The sequence below is a fragment of the Parus major genome, chromosome 1A, assembly GCF_001522545.3.
Source record: "Parus major isolate Abel chromosome 1A, Parus_major1.1, whole genome shotgun sequence".
NCBI classification, from domain to species: Eukaryota; Metazoa; Chordata; class Aves; order Passeriformes; family Paridae; genus Parus; species Parus major.
Window position 1 is genome coordinate 31314199 of NC_031773.1, and position 10605 is coordinate 31324803.

At 41.4% G+C, this 10605-nt stretch overlaps 1 long non-coding RNA gene across 1 annotated transcript; it reads right to left on the reverse strand.

Annotated features, from left to right (window-relative positions):
- Nucleotides 1–267: 267 nt before the first annotated feature.
- On the reverse strand, nucleotides 268–10169 carry LOC107205103. The gene is made up of 3 exons (XR_001521845.3): nucleotides 9233–10169; nucleotides 8962–9054; nucleotides 268–350 (listed from the first exon to the last, which is right to left on the reverse strand). It is a non-coding gene; the product is annotated as an uncharacterized LOC107205103 (long non-coding RNA).
- Nucleotides 10170–10605: the final 436 nt, after the last annotated feature.

Consider the following 10605-nt stretch of genomic DNA (forward strand, 5'->3'; position numbering starts at 1 on the left):
GCACCACAGGTCCAATAGCAGGTCTGTTACAATTTAAACATCCCTGGTAGGCACAAGAAGGTCAAACTATGCTTGGAACAACAAAGGAAAAGTTAGACATTTCACAACATGAGATCTTTGTGGTTTAATCAGTCCAGATTATCTGTTGGTATATTGAACAGATGGACAGCTCATCACAGGGGCAGCTCTGTAGATACTACACGCTTGTATGTCCTTCACAGCACGTCTCTGAGGGAGCAGTGTGACCTCAAAGAAGATGCCAGCTGTGCTCCTACATCCATTCCTTGTTCATCATCCAAACTTCTTGTTCCCGTTGTACTTATGGCTGATAATTCTGGTACGTGCTTCTCCTGATAAAAGTGGAATCAGAAATGAGGAAAAAGTTCTTAGAGGTTTCTTGTTTAAAATCACATTTAATTTCTTTCATTGAAAGCAGATTAACTGTTCACCCTTTCTTACCCTCCTTTGCTGAGTTTTCACAGAAAGAACTTCTCTGCTGGAGAAATAGAATAAAAACAAGCTGCAGAGAGCAGAGCTGTAACTATTTTTTATTTAAGCAATAAAAAAAGCAATACTGCAATCCTTAATTAAAGCAAGTTGAGACAACTATGTAGTTTAATGATCTGGTAGAACCCTTTTTATTCCAAGAAGAGCTACATTTGTCAAGACAGGAACAATCAGGGAAATATGTTTTGTTTATCTCACAGAAAAACTATTATCTCCTGAAAATAGCAGAGTTCTCCATTTTAGGAAGTGCAGTTAGAATTGGCTTCCCAGTCCCCTCTTTGTGCCCCTGAGTAAATGCATGTGAGAATTTTTACACAGGAGGACTCTTAGAAGATGTGGAGCTGGCATCGCCTGCTTGGTAGCATCTATTCTCCATCACCACCCCATCCCAGTATGTTAGCCATGCCAGGTAATAAATCACAGCACTGTAGAGGACTGTGGCAAAGGGCATTTGGCAATTCTGGACTATTATTCTGGGTAGTTACAAGACTATCTCTCAGCCTCTCCTTTGCTCAGCTCTCTTCAGCTCCTCAATATCAGATAACATGTATGAGTTCCTTCTACACAGCAAGGTGTCCTCTGTCTCCACACTGGTAACATTCTGTATCTCAGGTCCATGATCTTTCCTCAACAGCAACTTGCCATGTGACTGGGAATGGGAAGGGACTTGCAGGAAAGCACTCATGTCCTGCTTTGTGTAGAGGTCTTCCCCTGCAATGTCCTGAGCAGCTGTGACTAGTCAGAGCAGTATTATGCTCAGTGAAGATCATGCATGGACAGGTAACAACTGAAGCAACACCTTGTGTCCTTAAATGCTGCTTTGTCCTAAAAGAAAATTGAATTTGTCTCTTTTTGATAAGCACAATGCCTTCCTCAAAGCAGCAGGTAGGTGGCTGGAACCATTTAGCCAGGTTTGTAATTTTCCTCTGATGGTCACATTTACTAATGTTTAGCTCCTGGGAAGCTAATGAGACACCCATGGTATCCAGAGCACTCTGCCAAACACTGGGAGGTATGTTCTCTGCCTTCATGCTTTTAAGGAACACAAACACGTGCCAACACTGCCAGTTGGGTCAGATAGGATAAAGAGAGACTTATTGCTGGAACCACTCTAGTTCATGAAGAATATCCTTAGAACTATTTTATGAATAGGACAAAAAACAGTTGAAAACACATATGAGGAGGGAATTTCTTTTGGTACTAATCTTGTCCTTTTGGGAATTCCCATAACCACTAGGATATTGGACTACAGGTTTTTCCATATGGGATCAGTAGGAAAGACATCTTTTCAGTGGTTACAAACTGGTATCAACTAGTAATATTGAAGCTGATTTGGGTTTCTTTTTAGATTTTCAAATAGAGCATTTTCATGATGAATATTTAGAATAAAAGGTGTGTAGCCAGGCCAGTTTTCATGTGGCACCTTTTTACCAGAAGGAAATAGCACTTTATGATAAGGTGTTTTTCAAAGGAAATTTTTTATGTGTCTTTTTCTGGAAAGCCTCTCTCCGTGCATATTTTGGTGTAAACCTTGTTTGTCTAATACATATTTATATAATAAATTCAAGCCTTTTATTTCAGAAGGCTTTCACAGATATCAACTCATCCATACAGTGGAATAAAAAGACCTGACCAGATCAAATGTAGCAGATCTGATGGATCTGCTTAGTAAGGCCTGAGACAAACCTTCATCTCTGAAAACGGAGCAATTAAATTAAACTACACAGGATAAGGCTGAGCTGCTGAGCAGGTTTGCTCGTGAGATGGACACAATCAGCCATGGGAGAGGAGAGCAGAGCATCTGCCTTGCCAGATGCAAGCTGCAGGGCGCCCAGCACGGATAGTGGAGCTGGACACTCTGTGCGAGTCTTGACTGAGGAGGACTGCTGCTAGTCAAGCAGGAGAGCTCTCCTGGGGTATGTGTTCTGCTAGAAAGAGCAAAGCAAACCATACCGTAAGAGGTGAGCAGATAGCAGGAGGGTGCTCAGTGCTTCCCAGGGCTGGCTGAGGCAGGGTTGAATGTATTTTGAACAGAGAAAGAGAGGCTGTGCTGGTGGCTGTGTGCCATGGCCCTTCTGCACAGCCTGTGCCCTTGGAGGAGTGTGGGAAGCAGGGGAATATTGAAACCACTTCAAAGCTTCCTCTGTGCCTCTGCAATCAGAGAAAGATGAAACCCATTCACAGTCTGTCCGTGTGAGATATAAATTGTTGGTGCAGCACAGCCAGTGCTGGGGACACTCCTGACTCTCTACTCCCCTGTCCCAGTTTCCATTGCATCCTGGCAAAAAGGTAAAAATCAGCACAAATTTCACCCAAACTCAGGATGTCAAGGACAAGAACTCACCCCAATGCCAAGGAATATAAAGGAAACAAAGAAGTAATTTGCAAGAGGAATTACAGCGTCAAGAACATAAGTTCTAGCTCCTTTGAGTTTTTCAGACCTGTAGGATGATTTGGATGGTTAGACTAATAATGTCCCACAGCCTGATGAAGAAATACAGAGAAGGCAAAAAGGACAATTGTGTACGTCTCTGTTTTAATGTTTAAAACATTAAATTGCAGAACCACAGGATATGCTGGATTGGAAGCAACCCACAGGATCATCAACTCCAACTCTCAACCGTGCACAGAACATCCCCGAGTCACACCATGTGCCTGAGAGCATGTGACCATTTCTCTCCAAGTCAGTAACAGCTTGAAAATAAAAATCCATGGTTACATCTGCTCTGTGAAGGCAGAAAGAGCCTTGCTTGTTGATATTTGCCACAGACCAGTATATCACTTTGGTAAACATGACCACCGGTACATAAACAGCTGTTGGTAACATGCAGGGAGAAAAATCAGGATCACTGTGAGGGATTTCAACGCCAGTAACTTAAAAAAAAGACTCATAAAGCCAGAATGAAATATCCTTGGAATTCTTCAGCATTGTAAATGATGGTTTGCTAACTAGCAAAATACTGCATCCAGTATTGTAGTCTTGTCAAAACTTCATCTTGCAAAGCACACAAGAAAAGTCTGTGCAATAAAATGCAATAATTGTTTAGGTTACACTGACTGTTTTGGCCATAAACAGCCTGCTTGATGTGGAGCAGAATCTCAGCCAGCTCTGCAGACCTTGGTGACTGCCCCCAGAAAAAAACTGTCTGGGTTTGTCTAGCACTATTTAAATCAAGACTGGACCTTTTTCTGAAAAACACATTCTGTTTCAATTTGAGCTATGAGACCTGAGGCAGCCATTCCTGAAATCTCTGCTCTTCATAATGCAGCAGATTATAGGAGATCTATAGAGACTTCTTACTAACTCAGACTTAATAACTATGACACTTAATGTAGGCAAGTGTCATAATTTAATGGTCATGCCATATGCCCAAGCACTTGACGTTCTCAGTGGAAACACTGTAAGATAAACTTCAGAAATGCAGTTTAATTGTAATGCTTGAAATTTTTTATGTACATTTACCTCTAGTAGAAGGTGCTTACTTAACATTTTGCTGTATATGCTCCATTTTACTTAGAGAAGAGCAATATTTTCTAACACCCAGATGATGTGACATATCATGGCAAAAAAAAAAAAAAAAGTGTTTTCATGTAAGTAAGATTAATGAAAGGAATTATGGAGGGAGTCAATACTCTATTGACAAGTAATCCCAGGGACCACGAGCCAGCATATTTACAAAAATAAAGAAGAAACTGGCAGTGCCAAGCCACTCTAGAACCTATACTCATCTGTCGCTTGCTTTTCATTGTCTTCTTTTGACAGCTTTCATTTTTTTATTCCTGGTCAAGACAGAATGTTAGGTCCCCAGAGATTTAAGCAAACATTTAAAAACTATGCGCTCTGTTAAGGAAAACAAACAACTTTAGTCTCACATTCTAGGTTCAGCATTGTAAGGATGAACTAGTAATCATCCTGGCTGGGCACTGAGATGTCTAGATTTTATAGAATATGATTAAAGCAACAACGTGACCTTTACTGTTACAGATGAATATCAGCAGGAGCTTGAAATGTTAGTAAAGTTTCGAAGAGTTAGTAGAGTAGAGGTGGTTTTGTTCTGCTGGCAAAACAGGTTCCTGTGTCAATCAGTCAACCAGGTCAGGTAGTCAAAACTCCAAATGCTCTTTTATTTGTCTGAAACTTTTGAACCATTGTTTTAGGAGATACTATTGTGCTACTCAGTGCAGTCAGAAATGCTGCCTTGACTCTTGTACAAACACCTATATTTCTCATCAATTATACTTCCTGAGGCATTTTTGTCTTAATCCAGTCACAGGAAAAAAGTAAAATAAAATTTTCTATGAAACACTTAGTTTGAGCTGTTTGAAATAAGCAGGACCATGTTGATAATGGTATTAAGAAAGTGAGCTTTAAGCTTTTGTATTCAGATTCAATTCTTGCTCAGTGGGGTCTCTTAAATTATATTCAGGGGAGGAAATGTCAAGTCACCCTGAAATGGAAGGAAAAAGATTATGTCCTTTCTGGGAGAAACTTTTCAGAAGCATTTCTTGTATCTTAGCAACAGTATATTTAACAGTGCACTGATTTTTTTAGAATTTATTTTTCTTTTTCAATCTTGTTTTCTGCTGGTTTACTAACTGGGCTTAATGGATGAGATCAGACTGTGCATAGGCAGCTGGAGGAAAAGGATGCTTGCCTTAGCATCTCTGGCCCAGCCGTGGTGCTCACAGCACATTACTCTCAGCCACTAAGGAACCACCACAGTACCTAACTGTTTTAATTCTATAGAGGAAAAGCTGGATGAAAAGTCAGTTTATCATTACTATTTTTCATCTGTATGGGATGATTTAAAAAAAAAACAAAAACGTTTTATTTATATGATATAAACAGAAATTCAATAGATTTCCTCATTTTACAAATATTCCTCATGCTGTGTGCTCTTTAGAGATTAATGCTCTAAACCCGCTGTAAATTATGACAGGATATGTGTAATCTACCAGTGACACACTTCAATGCTTAAAAGTCTTTGGCCTCCAGCCTTGGCCGTATCAAGGACCAAGCATGTTTCTCTTAGATCATCCTGTTCACTCCCTCATGGCTCACTGCTTGAGAACCCAAACCTGCCCCCACTGAAATGGAAGGCAAAGCTCCAGCCTTAATCAGTGTTCGCAGAAGTTTAAGTCTTTTGGCAGTGGGGACTTTTTTGTTTCACAAACAAGGTCAAATTAAGCACAGGGAAGAGTCTTGTAGCTGTTTGTGAGGAAAACTGGGATGTTGGAGAGAAACACAGATTTGGTGAGAGTTTGGGGTTCTTCCAAAGGATCTCCATAATTTACACATACTGAGTATAGCTCTACTACTAATCTAGGCCTGGAATGGCTTGTTGTAGCTGATCAATTGATCAACAGGTCTCTCTCAGCTTCTGTCATCAAGACAGCTAAATCTGCATTTATGTTTTAGATGTTGTTCCACAGCACAACTTTCCACATGGCAGGTGGTTTTCTAGTGAGATGATATTTTGTTCCTAATTAATGTATGCAGTTCTTTGCTCAGGATAGGTGATCAAAACAAGCCCTGCCAAGACGAAAGGAAAAAACAATTCACAGTGTGAACACTGGGCCAGCTTTCCTATTTCGGACAAATAGTTCTGAAGCTGATGTAAAATGTATCCTTCCTTTCTGTTCCTCTTACTAGATTATGATTATATTGCCTTCCTCAAGATTGTGGACAATGTGAGACCACTGGAGAGTAAGCTGATCTGGCTGACCCAGAGGCAAGGGAGCCTCCCTGTTCTTCTTTTTCTTCCTCAAAGAATTTTCATTCTTGTATCATGAAAATTAATGCTGATCTGCTGTGTATCATCAGCAAATTTACAAGTCCATCCATGGAAAGGAGATTTTGAAAGAGGGTAACGTTTCCTCATTTAACATTTTAACAAGCTCATGTTCCCTCTTGGATGACGAAAACCAGAAGATAGTAGATGCTGGCTAAATCAGTGGAGCTCTGGAAGGCCACTGGAAACAAGTTCTGCATCACTGAGAAGCTAGGAAAGTAAAACAGGTGTAACATTTTGCTTACCAAACCCTGGCTTCAAACTCTGACTTTGAGATGACCACTGCATGGCTGAGTGATGCTTCTTAGCACCATTCCTGTACAGCGAGTGCAGGTTGCTCATCATAAGCAATAGCTTAATTTTCTTTCCAGGAGCTCAAGGTCCACAAAGCAAGCTAGAAGTGGCTGTGTGCTATCTGCATACATGTTCTGGTATATTTTGAAACTGAGGTGCGGATTAGACTGCACGCACGTAAACAAACCCATTATTCCCACTCAAGTGTGCAACGTGACTCTGATACAGCCTCTCTCCAAGCTTGTCAGGAAGGAAACACAAAACACCAGCACAGGACCAGGGTATCCTCCTGCAATGTGAATTCAGCCAGCCCCAGCTGTGCCAGATACAGTGTGGGCCAGTAAATCATTTGACCCAAGCTTAGATTTCAGTACAGCAAGCAGGATACAGCCAGGCTGACAGGTCCTCGGTCCAGGCAGAAAGCACAGAGTGACAGCTTGGTGCTTTCCTGAGGCCAAAACACTAAGTAAAACTGAAGACAGGGCTTCTGTGCCTCTGACTACTGTTCCTAAATGAAGAATTTAGGAATTTGTCTCCTGTCACCAGGCCTTAGCAAGGACCATCACTTAAAGAGCATCAGAAGCTCAGGAGATGCTTTGGTAAGGGCTGTGTAAATACCACAGACACGAAGTATCTCCATTGCTCCTTATGTTCAAAGATTTGTTGCTTCTTCTGACCTATTTCTCAAATGCTGAGTTTGCTTTAGTCACCTGGTTAGTGCCATCACTTCCCAGTAAAGACAGAAGGCCATGTCCTCCCTGCCCTGCCCTCTGATAAACAAAGCCTGCGCCACTCTGCTCCAATGCTTGTAACTCCTAGCCAGACACTTGGAGGACACTTCCTGCAACTAAGGTAGCCCACCAGAGAGAGACACTGGTCCACAGGTATATTCAGCACCCCTGGGTTGGTTGGCTGCTCTGGTTCTGCAGATTTGTACCTGGCAGAGCTGGCTGAGCTGGCTCTGCACACCAGACTAGCCAGGCCAGCAAAGCAGCACAGACATGCTGCCCTACTCACAGCCCCTGCACTGCTGAGGCAGGAATGGCAGCTGTTGCAGTGATGGATACAGCTCAGTGCAATTAGCAGGAAACCTCATTTACCCTTAGAAAGTGGAACACACTTCCTTTCCTCCCAGGGGAGGATGGTCCTTTGTAACACACAGTGACTGAAGAGGTGGATAGCCAGATACAGGCCAGAAAGGGTCAGAAGAGGGACTTGACAGGGTTGGTGACTTGGGCTTATCACATAGCTGGAGAGGTCAAATGGCAGGTGAGTGCCCGTGGAGGTGCAAATACCCCGCAAAAGGGAAAATACACAGAGGGGAGGGCAGCACTGGAGAAAAGAGAAGAGGCTTCTTGGAATGAAGAGAAACTGTTTTTCATTTAATGCTGCATCTGCTCCTCAAAGGGTTTTTCTCTTTAATTCCTCACACTACAGAAGGAAGTTAGTAAAACATGAAAAGATGCCGGAATAAAGCATATACATCACTGTATGCTCAATTTTAAAAATCTACATCAAAATCCTAATGAACTTTTAGCTAAGGCACTGCACTCTCTTCTTCTTACCTAGAACTGTGAGGAAAATTATCTTATTTATCCTCAAAGTATGAGTCATCAATAAAAAAGGAGATTGTTGCATGTGTTTGCCGTAATTAATGACACCCACATAGAATGAGACTTTTGCCCCCTCTGTGAGCTGAAGCTGTTTCAGCTTTCACAGAATCAGAAGGATCCTTTTGAATACAGTGGCGCTAAACTTATCAGTGACTGAGCACAAAGCATTTTCATCCAGCTTTGAAACCACTTATGAGGGTCTTGCAGAAAGAGAGCATAAAGTTACCTTTCTCTCCTACATGCTCCTTCATTACAGGCTCCCCAAGGATCATGGAAAAGCAAGAAAAATAATGAACATTCATTTCCAAAGTTCAGTTAATGCTTGTGCATGAAGACTTTCAGCAGGCTTATGCAAAAGCACACTGGAGACTTTGCTGTGTGTCTGTACATAAAACCAAAATTCTCAAGAACTCTGTCATGGCTCTCTCTTTCTCTAAATTGAATTGCAAGGCCTTATTCCTCATCTAGTTAATGTTTTTATCATCAGACAGCTTTCATCTTGAGACTGTTACAGGGTACAGTGGACCCTGAATATAACACGCAATAAACCTTAAAATCTTTGACATACGACTATGGGTGGAACTGCCTCTCTTCAATTACTTTCATATCTAGAGAAATTCCTTCTTAAAGCAAATGTGTGGTCTTCTTCCTTAAAGTTAGTAACTGTGCTGAATCACATTTCTTTTTTTTTTTTTTTTTTTGTTATATATTCTACAGAATTGATACTTTTTAATGCGACTTATTTAATGCCTCACCTGCCTGGCTGGGTTCAGTCCAAGTGTCTCAGAAGTACAACTTAATTCTTTGCTTTCTTCTCAAAGTCAACTCTAGTTTCTTATTTTTGAAGGCTGAAAAAAAAAGGAAGAAATTACAGATTCTGGTATTTTTTACTTTTTTATTACTTTCAGTAATAAAGGACTTGGAATTTTCATTATCTAAGCCACTTTTCATGACAGTGCAAAATTTCAGACAACAGCATTTTGAGCTGGGCTTCCATGGCATGCCTACTTCCACCACCAATCTTACCCATGAGGTGGCTGCTCAGGCAGTGGAGTTTCCTCAAGTCCCCAGCTGGAGTCCAGTCACTTGGCATCCAGCCCTTCGCTCCTCCAGCTCCCAGACAGGCAGGACCCCTGTGCCTGGTTGATTTGAAGGAAGAGAGATCTGTGGATATCTTGTGTCAATATGACAGGCCCAAACTACAGACAGGAATCCAGAGGGATGGCGAGATTGACTCTGGCTTGGTGGTAGGGTAATTTCTTGGGGCACAGTGTGACAGGAAGGTTTAAGGGTAGCATGACATTTGCAGAGGTGCAGTAAAGTGGACATGGAACACTCTCTCCACGGGCCAGAATGCTACAGCCAAGAGTGGTGGAAATACCACTCCAGGACTCTGCTCCTCACCGGGTTGGTGTTAGGGGGAAGGAAGGGAGATGGATCAGAGTTACATCCCTGTAAGGCAGAGTTCCTGCCTTCTCTTCCTGGCCACCCCAGGAGCTACACAGCTTTACCTCCAGTGAGGAAGTGTGGTACTAGGAAGAACTGAACCTATGCCCCTCTCCTTATTTTGTTTCACTCACCAGGAATTCATCCTGAAAAACAAGAATTAAAAAGGCTTACTGCTTAGTCTGGTTTAAGATGAAAGGAAAGATGTTTTCTGGCTGGTATGTAAGAGGTAAGACTTTGAAAGGATTTGAACAATTATGAAGACCAATATGAAAATTTTAGTATTGTGGCAGGACACAGTGACTGAGAATGAGCTGAGGTCTCAGGTAACTGAACTGAAGTTAAAAGGAACAAGAGCCCTGATCCAGCAAAGATACTTCACACAGGCACAGCAGCTTCTGTGCTCTGAAAATAAGCTTTGGCTCAGATGTTGTGATACCATTTGTTGTCTGGTTTAATATCTTAGTGAATGAGCTACTGACACCATAGCTGAAGAGGGGAAATATGCTTTTCTTAGCAAAAATAATACAGAATATTGACAAGTAGAGAACTGCTCTCACCAGAGCCCAATTTTCTCTCCTTTGAGAGCCTGCTTTCTGTAAAAGGCATTCACTTCATACTGCCTTGGCAAAATCAACCACAACAAACATCCCCAGTTTGAGTTGTGCAATATAGAAAGTCTGAAATGTTCATTTTCAGAATAGTTATTTCGTACTCACATTATTATTCTTTTAGTTGCTGTGTTAAAAAAAAAAAAAGGTTAATGAAATTTCTGACAGTGAAACACCTAGATAAAACACTTTCTAAACATTAGACATAGACTTACTGTATTCCTTTCTAAATAGGAATATCAAGCTTTTTCTTCCCAGTTCAAGATAAGCTGTAGCCACACATTCAGTGAGTTCCTGGGTTGACTCAAGATACGTTAAGTTAACATAGAAACTGCTGAAAAG